Source organism: Leuciscus leuciscus (genome assembly GCF_965113295.1).
Source record: "Leuciscus leuciscus genome assembly, chromosome: 4".
Taxonomy (NCBI): Eukaryota; Metazoa; Chordata; class Actinopteri; order Cypriniformes; family Leuciscidae; genus Leuciscus; species Leuciscus leuciscus.
The window spans coordinates 49213424-49237947 of record NC_138728.1 but is presented as its reverse complement, the minus strand read 5'-3'; the positions used below and the strand labels follow the sequence as shown (position 1 = coordinate 49237947).

The following is a 24524-nucleotide window of genomic DNA, read 5'->3' as shown; positions in this document are numbered from 1 at the left end:
GAAAGACAACATTTCGTTGATTAGTTTTGGATAGATTACACATTTTTACTGTAAAATATCTGCCACCTCAAATAAGCTTTTGTTTGCCAATTTTTGCTAATATGTTAAATATAGTATGTTTTGTCAATGTAGGCTATATTCGAAGTAATGAATCCTTAACTTTGAAATATGTATGATAAAATGTATACTTTTGTTTTTACATAGAAAGATTACACTTCAATTGTTGTTGTAATTGTAACCTTTTTAATAAAAAAATATATATTTACAAGGTAGATGTAAACAAATTTTAAAAGGTAAAGATAAGCCTTTTCTTTAAATAATTTGTATTGTGTTTTATTATTGACAAATTTGGGGAGAGGATACATATTCCAAAACTGAAAATACAGTATGAGAATTAACTGCACAGTTACTAGACATGTTTTCCTTGGATATTATACAATTTGCAAGCAAAATTTGTGAAAACAAATATAAAAAAATAAATTGACATGCTTCCAACTGTGAACCAATTTGGTAGAATATATATATATATATATATATATATATATATATATATATATATATATATATATATATATATTGCTCTTGCATTCTTTCTTGTGGCTATAGGTGACACACCTGAATGAATGGCTCATTAAGTATGCGGGCCCCATTGTCTCCTCAGGTGTGAACCACTACATATGCATGATGCTGTTGAATGGTTGACGCCCCTTGCGCATATTGCCTTTACAAACAAAAAGTGTTTTATAAGATTTAAATCAATGTATTGTGTTATGTGAATGATAAGGGCAGGATGATTTTCACATCATTTTGAAGAAAAAACTCTAGGCAACGACATCAATTAGTCAAAAGTCTTATTGTCACATATTTAGTATGTGTTTTGTGGCCTTATTTCAGAAATTTTTGCTTTTAGTTTTTTCAATAACCATGCATAAACATTATTCTCTCAAAAATACAAACATGTACATGCATGTTGCTCACATATTATGGTAGCCCTGTTTGTGCTAAATAGAGTGTAATTATACCTTTGCCATTAATATGTTTATAAGCAACTGAAAAAAGCACAAATGTCAGGGCATGTCAGAACATCTCAAGGACCCCAAAAACCCCTCAGACCCCAGAGGGTTAATGATTATTATTATCATTTTTTAAATGAAAGTGACAGAGTAAAAAAAAAAAAACAGGAAAATCATTAGGAAATGCTAAGGCGGGGCTGTGCCGGTGCTAAGCTAATTTCTGACAAGGCTATAAATATATATATATAAATCGAGATCTCCGAGACGACTTCATGACCGAATCTTTTGAGCCGATTCTTTTACTCCACTCGTCTTGCTTTATGTGGAACGCCAGAGGAAGACTTTATCTGAAAATATCACTTTCCAAAACATCGTTATTTTTCATTCCCGCTACTCTTGGTAGGTTGTGTTGGTCATTATGGAAATGTGTCTGTGTTCCTTCATTTGCACATTATCATAGACACGGAAAACTAGATATTTAAATTCTGTAACAGATTGAATTTTTCCATTTTGTAAGTTAATTTTAAATCTTTCACTTAGATCAAGTTTCTTAATAGAAAAAGACATGGAGACTGTTTTTCTAAAATTTAGCACCAAATGATTTTGATTGAGCCACCGTCTGACATCAGCCATACAGCCAAGTTGTGTTGGTCATTATGGAAATGTGTCTGTGTTCCTTCATTTGCACATTATCATAGACACGGAAAACTAGTGTCTCCGATAAAGATGATTCCTATCAGCTGTAAATCTCCTCATCTTAAACACGTTGTGTCTTTTAGGAAACATGTACACGTGATTCACAAAAAGAGCGATGAAGAATTGAATTTGGTGTTTAAGGTTGATGACTTTGACTACACTGTGCATGTAACATCAGAGACGATGAAATGCTTTGGGTGTGCGACTGTAGGGCATGTGATTCGCTCATGCCCAGAGAGAGCGGGTGAGACGTGGGCTGTTAACGCAGTGGACCCGCCGCCCGTTCGGGCCGAAAGCGGAGCCTCTTTACCTGGCGAACCGCAGAGAACTGGTCAAACCGCGACTAGAGTAGCTGAGTCAGTGTTGTTTAATGAGGAAGAGGTTTTGTTGGACGCTGACATTTCCAAATGTCACACAGAACACCCTAGCAACCGCATAGAAACACCATAGCAAAAATCCAGAAAATAAATCAAACACTGAACAAGTTACAAAAGTGTCAAAGACGAATCCCATGAGCTGTTCTTCTCAGTCAGATGATGGGCTGATGAACACGAAGAGTCTGAAAGTGATGTTAGTGGAGACTGCTTACTCTTTCACCAAAATTCAGTCCTTTTTACAAAGAACCAAAGGCTTGAGATCAGCTAAAGTTGATGAGTTTTTCGCAGATCTAAAGTTGTTCCTTGATTCAGTGAAACTATTCATGAAAAATACAGAACAACCCCCGGCCAACTGACCTTTACAGACCAAGACATTTTTCATCTAAATAATTTATGATAAAAGTTAAATAGCTAATGATGGTTAACCCTCTGGGGTCTGAGGGGTTTTTGGGGTCCTTGAGATGTTCTGACATGCCCTGACATTTGTGCTTTTTTCAGTTGCTTATAAACATATTAACCCTCTGAGGTCTGAGCTGTTTTCTGGGCTCTGGAGGTGTTCTGACATGCTCTGACATTTGTGTTTTTTTCTGTTACTAGTGACATTTTCATGGCTAAAGTCTGATTACACTGTATTCAGCACAAACTCTGCTACAATAATATATCAGCAGCATGTATGTAAAAGTTTGTAGTTTTGAGATAATGACATTTATGCGTGGTTTGTGAAAATACAAAAAAAATTCTCACTGAAATAAGGCCATGAAACCCATACTGATTATTTCTTCACAATACTTTTGAAAATTGTATGACATAGCCTAGAATATTTGCTCCAAAACTATGTGAAAATCACCCTGACTGCTCATTCAGATAAGACAATATATTGATTTAAAATTTCTAAGACGTGTTTTGTGTGACAAAGCCATATGCGAAGAGGCATGATCATCTCATGAATATGTAAGCTTTTAACACCTGAGAAAGACAAAGACACTCCCCTAACTGCCCTATTAGGAGCGATCAGGCCCTGTCATTCAGAGCAACCTTGCACAAAGAATGAGGAGATTTAAAAAAGAATGGCTTTTAGATTGTTTGGATTTATTTACAACACAACACAATCCAAAAATACAAATGACAAAAGAGCACATTGAAAACAATGATCCAAAGACAGAGACCTTTGTGCCATTCCTAAACATACCTTTAATTTCCAAGGTGTTTGATTTTCACTTTACCATGTTCATGTACAGAGACTCATGTGAATGTTGAAGTCAGCAGGACTCAGTTGCATCTGGTCCCTGAAAGAAAAGAAAAAAGAAAAAACTGTGAACATACTGATATCAAGAGAAACTATAGGGCTGCACGATTTTGGGAATAGATTTTAGATTTTTCTGGTTAAAATTTCTTTTTAAAATTCACAGAATACACACACACGTTTCCAACAATATATAATGAACACCAGGACCAGGTTTGTTGTGCCTTGTAGGCATAGGCTACGCAGTGCTGCATAAAATAATAATAACAATAAATTAAATCTTCCAAAAGATTTCAAGAACAACTACGCTAGAGAAAAATATATTGATTATCATATGTTACTTCAAATGTTTCCATTCGTTATGATGATATGAAACGAGATAATAGTAAAAACATAAAGCCTAATGTTTGGTGCATTTTTCCTTTCAAACACAATCGCGCTCCAAAATATGATACATTCAAACCCACAGCGCGCTCCAAAATATGATACTCAAACCCACAGCGCGCTCCAAAATATGATACATTAAAACGCCATCGCGCTCCAAAATATTAAACATTATGGTTCTTTTTCTAACTTCGCTCGGTGTTTCACTATGGGAATCGCTTTGGGCGTGACCAACTACGGAAGCTCCTATGCCACCACGTCTGTCTTTGACAGACAGGTCGACCTGAGATCAGGCTCCGCCCCCACCTATATTACTCAGGTCGACCCCTACGAAGTCATTCTCGCTTTCTTCCCGTGAGGGACTACAACAAGCTCTCTCAGCACGTCCGACCCTGTCGCTGATTTCGCTTAACTGTTCAACAGGCGGGCCGTCATTGGATTACGCTACCGAACGCGACTTCAGTGGATTGGATTGGGACTGTGTTGAGTGTCACACCGAATAGTGTCCGCGTCAAGGCGAGCTATTCTTTTAGGAATATCGCGTGTTATCACGACGGTAGAATTGTCAGTGGTGTCAAGCCACCGTAGGCTTTACGCGTCAGGCGAGCCGCGAAAAGGGCTAACTACCCTGTGATCCATCGATCGGACTAACGTGTTGTGACGAGTCTTTGAATCACTCCTTCTCTCTCCAGCCGTTATGTCGACAGTCATTACCCCCGCCAAAGGGAATGAGTCGAAAAGCAGGGAACCTGCACCCCGCCCGTGTCCATCGTCATGTGGAGCAACCGTCTCGGGCAGGGACCCCCATCCCATGTGCATCGTGTGCATGGGCGCTAAGCACGCTCAAACGTCGCTTGCGGACCCACAAACGTGCGTTCACTGTGCGTCATTGCCGGTAAAAATTTTGGAGAGAAGGCTGAGAGTGGCGGTGGCTAGCCAGCAGGACCCATGTCTGGCCGGAGCCATCGCGAAACCTAAGGCTACCGATCATCAGCGAGCTACCCCGACGAGCTGGGCTGATATGATGGAAGCCGAATCCTCGGATATGCCTCCTCTGTTCGATGGCCTTCTCGCACACGAGGAGGGGGAGCCGGGGGACGAGGACGCGGAGGGCGATGCTAACTCTGACCTCCTCGACTTGGACATGGACGACGAGGAGGAGGAAGACAACTCTCTCTTCCCTGTCCAGCAGTCTAGACCCCCTAGCGCGACTGACACTGGCTCTCAGGCGGACGGTAACCTGCACGAGGTGTGCAAGCGAGCCGCGGCAAAACTGGGCCTAGCGTGGCCCGCGGCCCAGGATTCAGAAGGAGCAGAGAGGGACCTTTATGACGGGAAAAGGCTGCCGCCTGCTCAAACCACAACAAGACAACTCCTACCTGCCGTGCCGGCGTGCATGAAGGAGATGTCCCGCCATTGGGGTAGCCCCTTTAAGAGCAAGCTCCCGACCAAGGGATGCTCTAAGCTTGAGATCCAAGGAATGGGAGAGCTGGGGCTGGCCGGACCCCCAGCGATAGAGTCTTCAGTGGCCTATCACCTCCATCCGAATCGCCGATCTATTTCTGCCTCATCCCAAATTTCGCTGCCGAACAAGATGGAGCGTCTGACCGCGTCCGTCTATCAGAGGATGTACAAGTATGCGGCGCAGTCAGTGTGCTCGCTGAACGCGGTGACTTTACTGTCAGCGTACCAGGCAGAGATTTTGGAGGAGATGGGGCGACAACTAGATACGGGAGTGCCGAACCCAGCACTCTGGGACGAGATATGTGTGGTAAACGACCTAATTCTCCGCTCTTCTCGTGGCGCGGTGCAGGGCTGTGGCCGTGTTATGGGCTTGGCCGTTTCAGGTGAGAGAGCGTTATGGCTGAACCTGTCTGGATTAAGCGACGCTCAAAAAGCAGAGGTGATGGACGCTGCGTTCGACCCAACTAAGGGCCTTTTCGGACCAGCTCTCGAGAAAATGAGAGAAACCAGCACCCTCAGGAAACAGGAGGATGAGGCTTTTAACCTCTGTTTACCACGCAAGCAAACACCGCGACCACCCTCTCAGCCAGCACGGCAGGGTTTTGCAGCAGCCGCTGCGGCGAGAGGGAGACACACGGGGGCTAGGAGTGTGAGACCAGCTCCCAGCGGACAGCAATCTGGCCATCGTCCGAGATCGGATGGCTCCGGACCCTGGGGGAAACATTCATTTGCGGCCGCGGCGGCGAGAAACCGCCCACCCCACCCCGAGGATCGGAAGAAAAAGCGTGCGACCTGACACGCGAATGTTCCCCTGCACTTCTCTCTCCGCCCGCAAAGAGAAGGAGGGGGTCCAGCCCTGTTGTTCTCAGTTCAGTAAGGGCTCCAGCTATAAGCTATCAAGTTCAAAATGTTCTCCAGTGTCACCAAGCACTCACACTGGGTTTTCAAACGCCCATCAGTTCAGGGGAATGTTTAATAAAGAATGCATTATCGCATCCAGGCCACAGGCTAAGGGCGATATGCTCCCCGAATTCAATAAACACAATAAATGTTTCACTATCGCAGCCAGGCAGAAAGCCGAGGGCGATAGATTGCAAAAAAATCCAAACATTGAAATGTGTGTCCCTAGCCTCTCCGCCGGAGGGAGCGCGCGCGCCTTCAGAAAGGGTCAGCGCAGAGACGGTAATGATGTCATCAGAGCGCGCCTGCGTTGGGGAAGCATACAGGGGACCTCTCTCGGCTCGCATACTCAGTTGGCGCGCATGCGCAGCTCATCCGTGGGTTGTAAACACGATTTCACGGGGATACAGACTTCAATTTGCCATGAAACCACCCAGATTCAATGGTATGATAGTCTCAGTGGCCGAGGGAGAATCAGCTCGCGTCCTGACGGCCGAGATAGACACTCTTTTAGACAAACGAGCCATCAGAGTGGTGCCAAAGGAAGTGAGCTGTCAGGGTTTTTATTCCCGTTACTTTGTGATCCCAAAGAAGGGGAGCATATCCCTGCGTCCAATTCTAGATCTCCGTGTGTTAAACAAGCACCTACGGAAATATTCATTAAAAATGTTGACACACAAAACACTTTGTCGATCCATCCGCCAGAACGACTGGTTTGTGACGGTCGATCTGTCAGACGCGTATTTTCACATAGATGTTTACCCGTCTCACAGGAAGTATCTCAGGTTTGCATTTCGAGGCACTGCTTACGAATTTCAGACAATGCCCTTTGGTCTGTCTCTAGCACCAAGAGTATTCAGCAAATGTGTGGAAGCAGCACTTTTTCCGTTGAGAAACAAGGGGATAAGAATACTGTCGTACATAGACGATTATCTGATATGCGCCTCGTCGAAAGAGCAAGCAATCAAAGACGCAGACATGGTGTTATTGCATCTCGACAGCTTGGGATTCAGAATAAACATGGAAAAGAGCAGCTTAGAGCCAGCTCAGCACACAGAATATCTAGGACTCAGTTTAAACTCCCTCTCCTATCGAGTCACTCTGACAGAGAGGAGGATCGCGTCCTTCACTCAGTGTCTCTCCCGTTTTCAGACGGGGAAAATTGTCCCGTTCAGACTGTGTCTACGAATGCTGGGTTTAATGGCTTCAGCGATATCTGTAGTACGGCTGGGACTACTTATAATGAGAGACTTTCAGCGCTGGGTCGCGCATCTGCGTCTGTGTTCTCGGCGTCATCTCAACCGACCGGTGAGAGTGACTTATGCGTGCGTCAGAGCGCTCAGACATTGGAAAAGCCCCGCGACCCTCAGATCGGGGATTCCCTTGGGGGCAGTGTCGTCGAGAGTCACTATGACGACGGACGCGTCATTAAAGGGCTGGGGAGCGACTCTGATGGGCAGAGCTGTGAACGGTGTGTGGCCTCCACAGCTGATTCACAAGCACATAAATTACTTGGAATTGTTGGCAGTGTTTCTAGCGCTGAAACATTTTCTGAGCTTCATCAGGGGCCAGCATGTTTTAGTGAAAACAGACAATTCCACAGTGGTTGCTTATATCAACCGACAGGGAGGCACACGCTCTCTTCAACTGCACCAGCTGGCAAAGGAGCTGATTGTGTGGTGCGACATAAGGCTTTTATCCATCAGGGCAACCCATGTTCCAGGGATATTGAACAGGGGAGCAGATTTATTGTCCAGAGGAAATCCCCTGTACGGAGAATGGAAGCTTCATCCCCAGGTGGTGAAGCAGATATGGCAGAAATACGGCCAGGCGGTCGTAGATCTCTTCGCCTCGCAGGAAAACGCTCAATGTCCTCTGTATTTCTCTCTGGCGGACGGAAATGCACCATTGGGTGTGGATGCTTTAGCCCACCCATGGCCAAATGTCCCGCTGTATGCATTTCCCCCTCTGAGCCTGATTTCACCCACTCTGGCCAGGGTGAGGGAAATGGGATTGTCACTAATACTGATAGCTCCACGGTGGCCATCCAGACATTGGGTGGCCGAGATAGTTCAACTACTGTCGGGTCAGCCGTGGCCCCTCCCACCCCGGAGGGACCTCCTGTCACAAGCGGGGGGGGGAAATCTACCATCCTCACCCAGACAGGATAGCTCTCTGGGCCTGGCCCGTGAGAGGTGGAATTTAAGTGCAGCAGGTCTGCCCCCATCAGTCGTACACACTATACAGAGTGCAAGAGCCTCTTCCACTCGCTCACTGTATAGTAATAAATGGCGAGTCTTTGAAGGATGGTGTGGACGGAGTCATATTGTCCCCTTTCAATGTTCAGTGAGGGACATATTATGTTTCCTCCAGGATCTGTTAGAAAAAGGGAAAGCTTTTTCTACGATAAAGGTATACTTAGCGGCTATATCTGCTTGTCATGTGGGTTTTGGTGACAAGACAGCAGGTCAGCACCCTTTAATAAGTCGCTTTATGAAGGGGGCACGACGTAAGAGGCCAGTGGCCAGGCGGATGGTCCCATTGTGGGATTTGTCTACGGTTTTAGAGGCCCTTTCTCAACACCCTTTTGAGCCGTTGGAAGCTATAGGGTTAAAGTTTCTCTCTCTTAAGACAGCACTACTGTTAGCGCTGGTGTCAGCTAAGAGGGTGAGTGACTTACAGGCTCTGTCGGTCAGCCCGTCTTGTCTGCAGTTTTCTCCAGGGTTTACAAGGGTTTCCTTTCGCCCTAACCCTGCTTTCGTACCTAAAGTAGTGGATGCGTCGTATAGATGTCAAACTACAGATCTTGCAGCTTTTCACCCTCCTCCGTTCTCTTCTCTGGAGGATAGGGGGTTGAATACCTTGTGTCCTGTACGGGCGCTTCGTGTGTACGTGGAAAGGACAGCAGGTTTCAGAAAAAATGACCAGCTGTTTGTGTCATGGGCTACTCCTCACAAAGGGAAGCCATTGTCATGTCAGCGACTGTCCCATTGGATTGTAGAAGCTATTTCTTTAGCATATAAATGCAGAGGTTCCCAACCTCCCGCAGGCTTAAGGGCCCATTCCACTAGGGGCATGGCTACATCATGGGCCTTACTTAGGGGCGTTTCGGTCCAGGAGATCTGTGCTGCAGCAAGCTGGGCCACGCCGCACACTTTTGTGCGATTTTATAGACTGAATGTGTCTGAGCCATCCTTAGCTCATGCAGTATTAGGAGCCAGCACGTCAGGTCCCATATGATAGGTATAGCGTACGTTGCAATCCGGGAGTGGTCTATATCTCCCATAGTGAAACACCGAGCGAAGTTAGAAAAAGAACGATGGGTTACTTAACGTAATTCCGGGTTCTTTGATAACAGAGTGAGGTGTTTCACCAACACTTCCCTCCTTGCACAGGAACGGGAAGAAATCTCTCTATAATGACTTCGTAGGGGTCGACCTGAGTAATATAGGTGGGGGCGGAGCCTGATCTCAGGTCGACCTGTCTGTCAAAGACAGACGTGGTGGCATAGGAGCTTCCGTAGTTGGTCACGCCCAAAGCGATTCCCATAGTGAAACACCTCACTCTGTTATCAAAGAACCCGGGATTACGTTAAGTAACCCATCGTTATACATATCCATGTTTGAGCAGATATCCACAAACAGTATTTAACAGGAAACACGGGTCTAAATAGTATAATATTCACCATATAGCCTATCTAGCAACAGTTCAACTGCAATGTGAAGTTTATGCAACAATACCATAAACTAATAAGTAAGAATTTCTTACCTTACATCTTTCTTGTCTTCAAATCGCGTTCTTCTTCTTCTGAGGTAAATTAATCCAATGTAAGCTCAGACGTGTCTTCCAAACTCGACGAAAAGCAGAGACTTGTGAAGTGTTTTGGTGTTTTGTGTTTGAGGTAAGGAGGGCGTTTGCGTCCCATGTGGAGATTTGCATGTGAATCTCTTTTGCGCGAGTGGGCGTGTCGAATTAAAAAGTAATTAGCAAGCGTTTGAGATACTGGACATCCTGTTGGTTTTATACAAATTACTTAAACAGAGAATATTTGTTTGCAGTTTGAATCCGATCATTTAAAAGTACACACTTAAATGTGTATAAAGGTATATGGCTTATAAATGTGTGAGAAGGATTCGCTGAGTTTTGTTTCAGTTTATAGACGTGCTCAAGAAAAAAAAGTTCACCGCAACGGAGAGGCAGAACGCACACCCTGTTTATTTTCTTTATTTTACAAAAGCACAATGTTTTGATTTGATTGTAAGTGGACACATACAAAAGTAGAAATATCACAGATTATTTTTTTATATTTCTTTTTTCTGTATAACCATAAATGACGGAGTAATTTAAGTTTATGTTGCTGCTATGTGAAAAAAATCCAGCAAAACGCGTCGGCGCGTTTCTCGACCTCAGAGGGTTAATGGCAAAGGTATAATTACACTCTATTTAGCACAAACAGGGCTACCATAATATGTGAGCAACATGCATGTACATGTTTGTATTTTTGAGAGAATAATGTTTATGCATGGTTATTGAAAAAACTAAAAGCTAAAGTTTCTGAAATAAGGCCACAAAACACATACTAAATATGTGTCAATAAGACTTTTGACTAATTGATGCCGTTGCCTAGAGTTTTTTCTTCAAAATGATGTGAAAATCATCCTACCTAATCATTCACATAATAGTCTAGATGGGATGTACCCAAAAAGTGAAAGTGAGGAGCATTTATGGGTATGTACCCAAAAAGTGAAAGTGAGGAGCATTTATGGGTACAAGTCGGGAACCGGCCTACTTTACATATTTCAAGGGTGCTGAATCCCAAAAAACTGGTTCCCAAGCGAAATTGTGACTTTTTGAGGGGACTTTTTCCCCCTCCACGCTCAAAGTGTATGTGGCGGCTATTGCAGTGTTCGCGCAATAGGAAGGAGCGAGCTTATCATTCGCTTCCTTAGAGGAGCCAGGATGGTGAACCCCCCGCGGTCCCCCTCAGTTCCTATTTGGGATCTTTCTCTGGTCCTAGAGGCCCTGAAAGCGTTTCCCTTTGAACCGCTAGAATCTGTGGATCTGAAATACCTTTCGCTCAAAACCGTTTTCTGACAGGTCTGTCATCAGTAAAACGCGTGGGGGATCTACATGCACTGTCTGTTAGCCCCGCATGTCTCGAATTCGGACCAAATGACTCCAAAGTCATCCTCAAACCGAGACACGGGTACGTCCCCAAAGCGATTGGCACTCCCTTTAGGGCGCAGATCATCTCCCTGTCAGCACTGCCAGCATCCGATAGTGAGGACAGTGATAACCTCTTATGCCCCGTCAGGGCGCTGAGAGTTTACATCACACGCTCCGCCGCCTTTAGGCAATCTGAGCAGCTCCAGCTCTTTGTTTCATTTGGTGGGTGCACCAGGGGTCTCGCCACCTCGAAACAGAGCCTGTCCAGATGGATAGTGGACGCTATTGCAGCAGCTTATGCGTCCAAACACCTGCAGTGCCCTTTGGGCATCAGAGCCCATTCCACTAGAGGCATAGCCTCATCGTGGGCTTGGTCCAGCGGGATTTCTATTCACAACATTTGTATGGTGGCAGGCTGGGCCTCCCCCTCTACATTCGTGAGATTTTATAACCTGGAAGTTCCCGCCTTGCAGGCTAAACTGATATCAGTTTAAGTGATATGTATGTTCTGCCCAGTCGTTCATGTGCAGACTACTTTCGTGTACTACTAGCTTTTCTGGTGAGCTGCACTAAGGAATGAGATTCTCTATATACAGACCGGTGGAGCCACTCTGTATTTTCCCCATCACGCGCTTGTGCACTGGTGCTGGCCTGTGTTGCTGGCCGCCTATTCTCCACTCAGCTGCGCTAGGGGTTATACTCTCTATACATAGACCAGGTGAAGCCGCTCTATATTCTCCCTATGATGTGCTTATGTACTGTGCCGGCCCGCGCTGCTGGCCACATTCTCCATGCTTATACATAGACCGGCAGAGCCGCTCTGTATTCCTATGAAGTGCTTATGACATGTGTTGGCCCGCGTTGCTGGCCGCCTGTTCCCGCATGTTGTGTTCCCCGGGCTCCACTTGGACTCATGCAGTGGATGCTCGGCACGCACGGCATTGACAAGGGGTTTCCCTAAGCGTAAGCTACTTACGCAATACGAGAGAACCTCTCGTAAGAGAACGTACTCGGTTACCTAACGTGGCCTCAGTTCTCTCTAGAAGAGGGAACGAGTATTGCGTAACCTGCCGTGTCGCGCCATGAGCTTATTCGCTTCAGTCTATGAAAACCAGAATTTCAGCCTTTCAGCCTCTTTTATACACGCTAGCCACACCCATTCTGGTGGGCTGAGGCGCATGGAGGGCGCAAAGCGCCCTCATTGGGCGTGACGTCACGCAGGGCTCACTAGTAGGCTGCTGCAGTTGCCATTCAGAGACATGGAAGCGTCTGAGAGCAGCCGAGCCTATAAACGTTAGTGAGTACCGGTACTCCATTACAAATATGTACAATTCTGCGAAATTCCATGTTAAAACTAGATTCCGCCTCCGCAATTCCGTCCGAGATTCCGTGATCGCGGAAATCATATGGCCCTAAATTTTGACCCACTATGGTTGAAAAAGTATAATTTTGGATAAATAGGGTAAGAAGTTCAATCAATAACTAAGGAATATTGACATTGTTTGTCTAAAAAAAATAAAAAAAACAGGAAATTTACCAAAGCGTGTGAAACTGTTATGATCCTCTTTGCTGTTACATTCACCTCAGGCAAAGGGTCCTCAGAGATGGGACTGACCATGCTATGTCCTGATCTAAATATTCAACTTGGGAAGTTTCATGGTGGTCTCTTTTGGAATATTTTTCCCTATTCACCTGGGTTTTTCCCGTCTTAGAATTTAGAGAACAAATGCTTAATTTGCATAAAAAAATAAAATATCAGACAACTTGCAATGGTGTTTTTCTTAGTTATTATGTAATATGGAATACATCACATATCATATATACACTGGGAACATTTAAGAGTGATATTGATTGAATATGTATGTCGGCCTTAAAAAATGACACAAATAATGCTTAATTTCACCTTAAAAGTTGGTATTTTGCATATATATACATAAAAAAGGCAGTGAGCCTCCATTATATCTTTGCTCTGACCCTTGACTATCGATCTAGAAACTTAATTTCCTCATCTTGATTGCCTACTTACAAAAAAAATAGGGGAAAATGGTCCAACGACTGAGCAAGATAGGCAATTTGGCGGCCATTTTGATATGCAAATTAGAAGGTCAAAAACTCAAAATTTCACTTGGGAACCAGTTTTTTTGGACTCAGCACCCTTGAAATATGTAAGGTAGGCCGGTTCCCGACTTGTACCCATAAATGCTCCTCACTTCTTATAGAAGGCCATTTTTCTGAAATCCGTCTAGTCTATAACACAATACATTGATTTAAATCTTGTAAAACACTTTTTGTTTGTAAAGGCAATATGCGCAAGGGGCGTCAACCATTCAACACCATCATGCATATTTAGTGATTCACACCTGAGGAGACGATGGGGCCCGCATACTTAATGAGCCATTCATTCAGGTGTGTCACCTATACACTCTAAAAACTCCTGGGTCAAAAATAACCCATAATGGGTTATTTTTGACCCAACTCCTGGGTTAAAAAGGGACCAACTAATTTATGGGTTATTTCAACTCAGAAAATTGGGTTATGCTTTTTGACCCAAATTATGGGTTAAATACCTGACCCAAATGTTGGGTTTAAAAAACCCAACATCTGGGTAGAAATAACCCAAAAATTAGTTGATCATTTTTTAACCCAGGAGTTGGGTCAAAAATAACCTAACTTGGGTCACTATCCCAGTATGCCTTATTTCAGAAAATAAAACTTTGTTTTACATTATATTACACACTTCAAGCACTTTTAAAATTTTATTGCATTAAATAAAAATCTATAAGAAAAAACACACACTTGGACATGTTTATTTTCACATTTATTTTAGGTCACACTGTAATAACAATATTAGAAATAAAAAATAGAAAAATAAACAACAATTCTCAGAAGAGCCTCAGGAATTTAAGCCTGGGGCCAACTTTGGGGACAAGATTTTTGATAGTGTCCTCATCAAAGAGAAGAAATGCCTCCTCATCTATCTGAAAGACAGAAAACAAGACAATATGAGTATTGTTAATAAGTCGAGACAATTGTGAACCACTCACCAGACACTCTTTCATTATCAAGCTAACAAATAATCACTTTTAAGGTAATGCAGTGGCTTTTTTTTTTTTTTTTTTTTACATGGCCCAAATTGCTAGTTAACTAATGTGGTTCTTTTGCAGCATTAACATTACCCATTTTGTGTGAATGACATATTTTCTTTCATTAAAAAGTGTAATGACAGCCCATTCTTATGCATAACAGCTTAAAGACAAGGCACAATAATATTTTAGGGTTGTACATACCCCACTGTAGAAGAAGTTGTGACTTTCACAAAATCTTGCACTGACACATTTAAGTCTTATAAAAAAAAAAAAAAAATGTAGGTATAGACTGAGAGATGATATAAGGGCAATGAGAGTAAAATGCTCACCTCTAAAATTCTCTGTCAGCTCAGACAGCTGCCACTCAGTTAGCTTATCAGCGACAAAACTGTCCATTCAAAATGACCTGGAGAAAACATAGCAATATAGAGGTTAGCAACAATTTGAAGACTTGACCCGCTTCTTTAACTCTCACTATTCAGCCAGTAGAGCACTGTATAATATGATAAGCACGGCACAGCTGGTAAACATAACTCAACTATTGTGTTGCCTCGTCGCTCTGTAGCCGCGGCTATGGGGCTCGCACACCGGACGAGAAGCGCCGCGTCGCGTCTAGGACAACTCGAGGTATCGCTCACCGGACGTGCACTCTCTCAAGGGGCTCCCACACCGGACGCGAAGCGCAGCGCCGCGTCTTTAAAATTCGAACACATTATTCTCTATGAGTGTAACGGACACACACACGGACACACACACACACACACACACCGACGGTCTGTCCGCGGCACCCAGCAACGGCTCAGGACCGTGTTCAAAATCGCGTCCGGTGTGCGATAACGTTACCTCGAGTTGTCCTAGACCTAGATGTTGTCGTGATAGCCGCGGCCACATGCCAACCACAGAATTACTTTACTTTAATTTTTTTTTTTTTAGCAAATGGTGCTAAACTAGCAACAGGGACATGGACACAGAAAAGTTAACATTACATCAACACTGAAAATACTCTCTTACCTTGAATATAGATGAAGTTGCACCGATGAAGCACAGGCCAAAACGGATCGAGCGCGAAGCGACGGTTATTTCAAACGACTGTTGTGAGAAAATTCCAGAACAACTGCGAGAGAGAGAGAGAGAAAGCCAACCCTATAACCCAGAACATGGGTTACTCTTTGAAAAATAACCCAGAAACCCAAACAACCCATAAATTGGGTCAAAATATTAGCCCTATAACCCAGAAAATGGTTACTCTCTGAAAAAATAACCCATAATTTTAACCCAACACAAATAACCCAGAAAATGGGTTGAAGAAATAACCCAGGAGTTTTTAGAGTGTAGCCACAAGAAAGAATGCAAGAGCAATATATATATATAATATATATTCTACCAAATTGGTTCACAGTTGGAAGCATGCTAATTTATTTTTATTTATTTTTATTTATTTTTTTTCACAAATTGTGCTTGCAAATTGTATAATATCCAAGGAAAACATGTCTAGTAATTGTGCAGTTAATTCTCATACTGTATTTTCAGTTTTGGAATATGTATCCTCTCCCCAAATTTGTCAATAATAAAACACAATAAAAATTATTTAAAGAAAAGGCTTATATTTACCTTTTAAAATTTGTTTACATCTACCTTGTAAATATATCTTTTTTATTAAAAAGGTTACAATTACAACAACAATTGAAGTGTAATCTTTCTTTGTAAAAACTAAAGTATACATTTTATCATACATTTTTCAAAGTTAAGGATTCATTACTTCAAGTATAGCCTACATTGACAAAACATACTATATTTAACATATTAGCAAAAATTGGCAAACAAAAGCTTATTTGAGGTGGCAAATATTTTACAGTAAAAATGTGTAATCTATCCAAAACTAATCAACGAAATGTTGTCTTTCATTTCTCTGTAACATAGGTCTTTCATTTTTATTATAAGGAATATAAATGTTAATTTGCAGTTTAATACGTTGCTTATACAAAACATATTATTTCAACATATTTCAGTCGATTTTTACTCAGTATAGCAAAATAGTTTGCTAAAAGCAGATCATTCATTCACACACAGAAACGCAATTCAAATTTAAACCGTCTTTTTGCGAGTTGTGGTAAACAGCGCATCTCTGCCGTTCATTCACACAGAAAAACATTTTGCATTTTATGGCTTTATTGCAGGGTGAGTTCTCTTACGAGAGGTCTCTCGTACTGCGTAAGTATCTAACGCTAGGGGAAAATCCCTTTTCCGCGAGATATTGAAGCCAAAAAATTATCCTTAATTTTGTATTATTGTAAAACGCGTTGCGGCAGCATACAGACATAGGCAAGACGGCTCGTGTGCCTATTGGCTGTTCTGCGGCAACTGCAGCAGCCTATCGAGCGAGGCCTAGCGTGACGTCAGACCCAATGAGGGTGCTTCGCGCCCACTGCGTCACGTCACGGCGAAACGGGCGTGGCTTAGGCCTATAAATACAGCTCGCAGGCAGCTGATATCTGATTTTTCATCTCTTCAGCGAAGCACACGCATCGCTGGATCCGGAGAGAAGCCGCGCCGTCTGAGGAAGCCTTTGCAGCGGGACGAGTCGTCACTGAAGTCGCTGGCCGCGCCGCCTTCAATCGCCTTCCTGCTGCGCTATCCGGCGCCTATATCCTTTACACTCTCTGTTGTGTGTGTGTTCGCCGCCACGACACACACCGTCTAAAAGAGCTTGCGTCTTTTTAAAGATGCCTTCCTGCGGCTCGTGCAGAGCCACACTCAGCGACGGGGACCGCCACGTTATCTGCGTTTCCTGCCTGGGTGAGGATCATGCAGCTCTCGCGCTCGCTGACGGCGGCTGCCATCACTGAGAGCTACTGCCTATGGCGACTCTGAGGACTCGCCTGGCATATTTCACTGAGACTGCACCTCCGCCCGCTGTAGTGCCGCGCCGTAAAAAGCGCCGTGCTCAGCAGGTCCCGGAACCTTCCCCCACCCGTCAAAGCTCGCCGGTTCGCCCGCCAGCTTCACCGGCTTCGTCAATGTCTCTTCCTGACGGACAGCGGCCGCCGTCTGCCGCCGCTTCCGTCGATGATGCTGATGAGAAAGCCGCATTGGGGGAGGATGATTCCTGCTCTCTCCTGGCATTGGGCAGTGAGGATTGGGCGAGCTCTGTGGATCTCGCGCCCTCTGTCCGCGCATCGTCAGGCAAAAGAGCTAGCATCGAGTCAGAGCTGATGCGCATACTCGCACAGGCCGCGGCGAGCCTCGGCCTCGAGTGGTCTACGCCTGAACAGCCTGCTCACAACCGGCTGGATGGATATTTTCTTCCCGGGGAGCGCGCTTTGCCTGCATCCAGACCAGCGCCCTTTCTTCCTGAGTTACACAAAGAAGTCGCTAAGTCTTGGAACGCCCCCTTCTCAGCTAGAATGCGCTCTTCTGTTTCTCTAGCATTCTCCGCTGTTGACGATGCTAAAAACAGAGGTTACCATTCGCTGCCGCCGGTCGAAGAAGCGATAGCAGCCCACCTTTGCCCGCCCTCCACTGGACGGCGCGCTAAGCTGGCTCTACCTTCAAAAGCTTGCCGCATGACGTCAACCCTGCTCGTTCGCGCTTTCTCCGCCGCTGGGCAGGCTGCGTCAGCGCTGCATACTTTGGCCACACTGCAAATTTTCCAGACCGATCTCCTCCGAAAGCTGGACGAGAATGGACCAGATGCAATTTGCGTGCCAGACTTGAAAAGTGCTACGGACCTCGCTCTCCGCCCTACTAAGTCTGCTGCACAGGCCATAGGATGGAGCATGGCCTCTCTCACTGTGAATGAGAGACACCTATGGCTAACGCTCTCTGAGATGTCTTGAGTCTGAGCGCGCCGCGTTCTTCAACGCTCCGCTTTCTCCCGCTGGCCTCTTCGGAACTTCCGTCAAAGATTTCGCGGAAAGATTCGCCGAGGTACAGAAAGCGTCACAGGCTATGAAGCACTTCCTGCCGAAGCGCTCCAGTTCTGCAGCAGGCCGTACGAAACCGTCTGCTCAGAGCTCACAGCCTCAGCCTCCGCCCACCACCGCCACTTCGCAGCGCCGACAGGCCCGAAGCGCGAGACCGCGCTCTCGCTCATCTGGCCGCCGCCCCGCCCGGGCCGTGGCCCAGGATTGCGGTAAAGCCCGAGGCCCCGAAGTCATCCTAGCACGCCTAGGGAAACGACGGTGTCCAAGTCCCGCTGCGGCCGGACTTCCACCAAAACTCATCACTCGTTCAGTTCCAAGAAATGTGACTGTTCCAGTGTATTTTGCAGTCAACAAGCCGTTCCACTGCCCGCTTGCCTGCACACAAATGCTGTTTTTACGGCTACCCAGATAAATCCCATAAAGAGTGTACTTTCTGGTGTCCCGGCCACGGCCGATGGTGTTATGAGTGTAGACAAAATGCCCACTGCTCAGTGCCCATTCCTACACACAAGCACAGCCCGTCACACAGGGCTCGCGCACATAAAATCGATCCAGTTCGATTGCGCATTAAACGTAGCAGATGTGCCCACTGCCCAGTGCCCACAATCACTACGTCCTGCATGTCTCGAGGTTTCTGTAAAAACGAAACCAACGTGCATTCGCTCTGCTCAGGCGGACAATGCTCTCGGTGTGGTAAATGTGCCCGCTATCCCGCGCCCACATCCACACACAGACATGACAAGTCCTACGGGACTAGCCCAGCCCTCCCCCTCTCGGTTAACCACCGCAGAGGAGCCGAGCGCGGGCAATCTGCCCGCTCTTATCAGCGCGCCCTCTGCCTCGAATGTCATAAGTGCGACGCTTGTGTTACAGCACACCGAAGCCCCTCTGTCGCTGAGCGACCAGAGCGCGCTTCGCATTCCTCCCGTCTCTCTCCTGCCTCAGGTGATAGAGCGGATCAGGGAAGAAGGATGCTCAGTGCTACTCGTAGCGCCGTTCTGGAAAAACCAACCCTGGTTCCCAGTTCTGATGCAGCTAGCGAGCACTGCCCCATGGCCAGTGCCAGTGAGGAGGGACCTCCTCTCTCAGGCCAAGGGCTCGATTTGGCATCCGCGCCCAGAGCTGTGGTCCCTTCATGTTTGGGCCATCAACGGGTACCCGCTGACCTCCCAAGCGGAGTGTTAAACACGATCACGCAGGCCAGAGCTCCGTCTACGCGACGTCTCTATTCCTCGAAATGGTCAGTGTTCTCCAGCTGGTGCACAGCTCGTGGCGTGTCGCCCCCAGACTGTGGGGTGATGGAGGTTCTCTCCTTCCTACAAGAGCTGTTGGACAAGGGCAGGTCCCCTTCCACGCTCAAAGTTTCTGTGGCGGCCATAGCAGCGTTCTCAAAAACAACGCTTGGTCAGTCAATAGGAAGGAACGATTTAGTCATCCGCTTCCTTAGAGGAGCTAAGAGACTGAATCCTCCCAGACCTCCCTCAGTCCCTGTATGGGACCTTTCTGTGGTACTGGAGGCCATGAAAGGTGACCCATTCAAGCCTTTACAGACGATTGATCTTAAACACCTGTCTTTCAAGACAGTGTTTCTTCTGGCTCTCGTTTCGGTGAAGCACATAGGGGACTTACACGCGCTCTCAGTCAGCGCGACGTGCATGGAGTTTGGGCCTAATGACTCAAGAGTTATACTCAAACCTAAGCATGGTTATGTTCCAAAATCCCTCAACACACCGTTTAGGGCGCAGGTCATTTCCCTGTCAGCCCTACCGGTCTCTGACGAGGAAGGAGACGCGAGCTTCCTTTGTCCAGTCAGGGCATTAAGAGCTTATGTGTCTCGCTCATCTGTCTTCAGACAGACGTAGCAGCTCTTCGTTTCGTTCAGCGGACGTTCCAAGGGACTAGCCGCGTCGAAACAGAGCCTATCCAGATGGATAGTTGACGCCATTGCGCTGGCGTACACTTCCAAGGGTATGCAGTGCCCGTTGGGTGTCAGAGCGCACTCCACGAGAAGCATGGCTTCGTCGTGGGCCTGGTCAAGTGGGATTGCCTTGCAAGATATATGTATGGCGGCAGGCTGGGCCTCCCCGTCTACATTTATAAGGTTTTATAACCTAGAGGTTCCCGCCTTACAGGCCAGGCTGTTGTCGGTCTAAATATACCAGTACTGTCTGTTCTGATGCTATCGGTTCAGAATACTGTGTCTGCTGAGCACTGCTCGATGAGCACTGCCCGCTAATCGACCGCAAAATGCTTATGGGCAAATAAATAAGACCCACAATTTCCCATCAGCTCAGGCCGTACTCCGCCCTGTCTGTATGATGTAATTTGCGTCTAAGGGACGCTGCTATATGTGGAAGAGCGCGGCTCCGCCCCTCCCTCTTCCCGGACTCCCTGTGAGTTCCCCTGGTGATTATGCACTATATGAACCCCGGGCTTTCGCCCTTGGGTCTTTGGTGTCAGATCCCAGCACGCACGGCGTTTTACATTGGGTCCCCTAGCGTAAGATACTTACGCAGTACGAGAGACCTCTCGTAAGAGAACGTGCTCGGTTACTAACGTAACCTCGGTTCTCTCTAGAAGAGGGAACGAGTACTGCGTATCTTGCCGTGCATGCACACGCTCTGGTTAGCTTTGGCGATGAAAAACCAGATATCAGCTGCCTGCGAGCTGTATTTATAGGCCTAAGCCACGCTCGTTTCGGCGGGACGTGACGCAGTGGGCGCGAAGCACCCTCATTGGGTCTGACGTCACGCTAGGCCTCGCTCGATAGGCTGCTGCAGTTGCTGCAGAACAGCCAATAGGCACACGAGCCGTCTTGCCTATGTCTGTATGCTGCCGCAACGCGTTTTACAATAATACAAAATTAAGGATCATTTTTTGGCTTTAATATCTCGCGGAAAAGGGATTTTCCCCTAGCGTACGATACTTACGCAGTACTCGTTCCCTCTTCTAGAGAGAACCGAGGTTACGTCAGTAACCGAGTACGTTTTGTCTTAGCAGGATAATCAGTTCTTACAGGGCAATCCAAAGAACAGGCAACAGGTCAAACACAGGCAGGCAGTCCGTAAAAACAAACAAACAAACAAACAAACAAAACAGGCAGGGGTCAGAGGCAAAAGAGTAATCCAGGGAACAGGAAAAAACAAAACAAAAAAAACAAGACACATGAAACCAGGGAGAATGCTCAGAAATGCAGTGTGACACAAACAAAACTTCGCAGTGAGTGAATGAGTGAACATGGAATAAATAGGCTGAAACTAACAAGGTAATGAGACACAGGTGAATGCAATCAGTGATGAGTCTGGGCAGTGAGTTCTGGGAAATGTAGTTTGTGACAATAGTCTGGTGTGGAGTGCCCTCTGGTGGCTCTCAAGGGCACTCCAGCTGGTGACCGTTACAATTGATGTGTCCGTATTTCTTTATACTTAAGTCCAAGTTCAAAATAAAACTCTATGAACCGCTCCATTGTTAACGTACAGAGCTGTCTGAAACACGGCTTAAACAGGAAGTGAAAAATAAGGTAAGACTCAAGAAGTGAGAATATGGTTGTGTAACGTGAGTAAGTGTGAGAACAGTGTCAATAGCGTGAGTCTCACACTGAATGTCTGAGAGTTGGCAGCACTGGCACTAGTCTAGACTTGTAAGTAAGCTTTTCTCCCCGAATCACAAAAAAAAAAAAACACCAGTTATTTTGCCATGAGATCTCTTATTTATTATTATATGTCAAGACATAGCAGAGAAAAACTATTTACTGGAGAGATGGTCTTCATTCGTCAATATACAAAGGTTGGGCATGTATATGCTGACCAAAGGAACTTACATGATCTTTACAAGGTAGAGAAACGTGTTCATGTTTAAACTTTAATGTATATATCATGCTACACAATCCTCATTCCTTAAAGAGAATACTTCAGTCAACATATGCATCAGAGGAAACTATGCTAGATTGCATTCACATTCCTCTGTGGTTAACCCTCTGGAGTCTGAGCGTTTTTTTGGGCCCTGGGGGTGTTCTGACATGCTCTGACATTTGTGCTTTTTTCAGTTGCTTATAAACATATTAATGGCAAAGGTGTAAATTCACTCTATATAGCACAAACAGGACTACAATAATATGTGAGCCACATGTATGTACATGTTTTCATTTTTGAGAGAATAATGTTTATGCGTGGTTATCGAAAAAACTAAAAATTTAAAATTTTGAAATAAGGCCACAAAACACATACTAAATATGTGGCAATAAGACTTTTGACTTATGGATGTCGTCGCCTATAGTTTTTTCTTCAAAATTATGTGAAAATAGTCTTGCTTTATCGTTCACATAAAACCATACATTGATTTAAATTGATGTAAAACAGGTTTTGCTTGGAAAGCCAATATGCGAGGGGGCGTGAACGAGGAGTGGTTTACACCTTAGAATACACCCACTCTGCATAATTAGCCATTCACTCAGGTGTGACACTGACTGAGCCACAATGCAAGGACAAAAGATATATTTAGAAGAAGACTTATATTGACCATTTAAGATTTTGCTTACATCTATCTTGTAAATATGTTTTGCTATTTTATTAAAACGGTTACAATTACAACAATAATTACAATTTCAACAATATTTCAAGTGTACTCTTTCTTTGTAAAAAAAAATGATTATAGGCCCTACATTTAATCTATGTATTCATTAGTTTGAATATAACCAACATTGGAACAGCTAACATCTTAGTTGATGACTTTATTTTTGACAAAAATAGTATTTTATATATAGAAATGGCTAAACAAAAGCTTATTTGATGTGGCAGTATATTCTACAGTAAAAACTGTACCCAAATCTGGTCAACAAAATGTTGTCTTTCATATTTCGTCTGACTGTAACGTTGTTTTCATGAAATATTAGGGCATATTGTTAATTTGCAGTTTAATACGTTGCTTATACAAATAGCCTACATTTTATTTCAACATTCAGTCGATGTTTACTTATCTCAGTATAGCAATACAGTTTGCTAAAACATCATCATTCATTCACACACGCGATTTAAATTTAAACTGTCTTTGCCAGCTGTGGTAAACAGCGCGCATTCATGCCGTTTATTCATTCATAAACAGAAACCCACGTGAAGAAATTCACGTGAGAAGGAAAAAACTTACTTGTATTCCTCAGCTCGCTCCTCGATATACCCGCACTTCTGAGGGACATTTTCCATTAGTATTATTCCTCACAGCGCTGCAAGACGGTGTAAACAATGATCTAAATAAACTTGTGTGTTTTCTCGAGCTGATGGGGGCGTTCACAGGATTGCCTCAGCCATTTGCGTTTGAATAGCGCGCGCTCTCCGTGGGCGGGGCCGATTATAACGTAATGAGATGAGATGAGCTCGACTGGAATCGCTCTCTTTTAATACAGATTTCACAAGATGAGAATAATTGTTTTTTTATATAAATTACTTCATTTAAAAGAAGAGAATTCAATCTTCATGCCTGTGTGTCTGAATGTCTGTTTGACTGAGTATTCGCTGAGTTATTGTTAATTTTCGGACGCGTTTCAGAATGGACTACACTGGCAGAGAGAAGGCAGAACTCGCTTCGTGTTTATTTTTCTTTATTTGGCAAAAAGCACAACACTTTGTTTTTATTGTGAGTATACACAAAAATAATACACATTTAACAGAATCGATTGATGTATGAAACTCCTATGGAAAATCAAAGTCAACAGAGTATTTATGAGTTTCTTTTACACTAATAAAAAAAAAGCGAGCTGGTATCGCCGGCGATACCGTAGACCTCAGGGGGTTAAAACTCACTCCTCTCACTCCTCTCCATGTTCTTGGCATGTGATGCTCACACACACTTGCTGTGCGGATATATGAATGTTCATAAAAAATGTTATAGCCATGAATAAAGGCTTTTATTTTTTCTAAATTCTCGAGTGCCTTGGCCTTATATGATTTTTGAAAGTTGAACTATCCCGCATCAAAGAGCACCGAGATACTGACTTTATACTCCAGTTTGGATCTTCAATCAAATGTTTGTCTTCACTAGTGATGGCCGCTTTCGTCACGTGAATTCAGTAAAAAAAGGCTTTGTTACGTCACAACTGTTTCCAAATGTTTTGAAATTTCAATAGTTCGCTGTTGGGGGCCGATCCCAGTAAACCAGTTTATGGTTTTTACCTGATCTCGGATCAGTTTTATAGTTTTGTAGACATTTTAATGAGATGTTTGTGTAATTTGGTGAAGGACAGCCCTGCCATTCAACAATCTAAACTATGTTTCCTGTAC

General features: G+C 44.7%; 2 protein-coding genes and 1 long non-coding RNA gene across 5 annotated transcripts in view; 2 read left to right on the top strand and 1 right to left on the bottom strand.

Annotated features, from left to right (window-relative positions):
* Positions 1-24524, top strand: part of LOC309496967 (NLR family CARD domain-containing protein 3-like) — a 291539-nt gene that overhangs the window by 5190 nt on the left and 261825 nt on the right. The gene's annotated exons all lie outside the window — the stretch shown is intronic.
* Positions 1-24524, top strand: part of LOC309497040 (uncharacterized protein) — a 99995-nt gene that overhangs the window by 70146 nt on the left and 5325 nt on the right. The gene's annotated exons all lie outside the window — the stretch shown is intronic.
* Positions 14042-15659, bottom strand: LOC309497059. The gene is made up of 3 exons (XR_014205332.1): positions 15341-15659; positions 14659-14735; positions 14042-14221 (listed from the first exon to the last, which is right to left on the bottom strand). It is a non-coding gene; the product is annotated as an uncharacterized lncRNA (long non-coding RNA).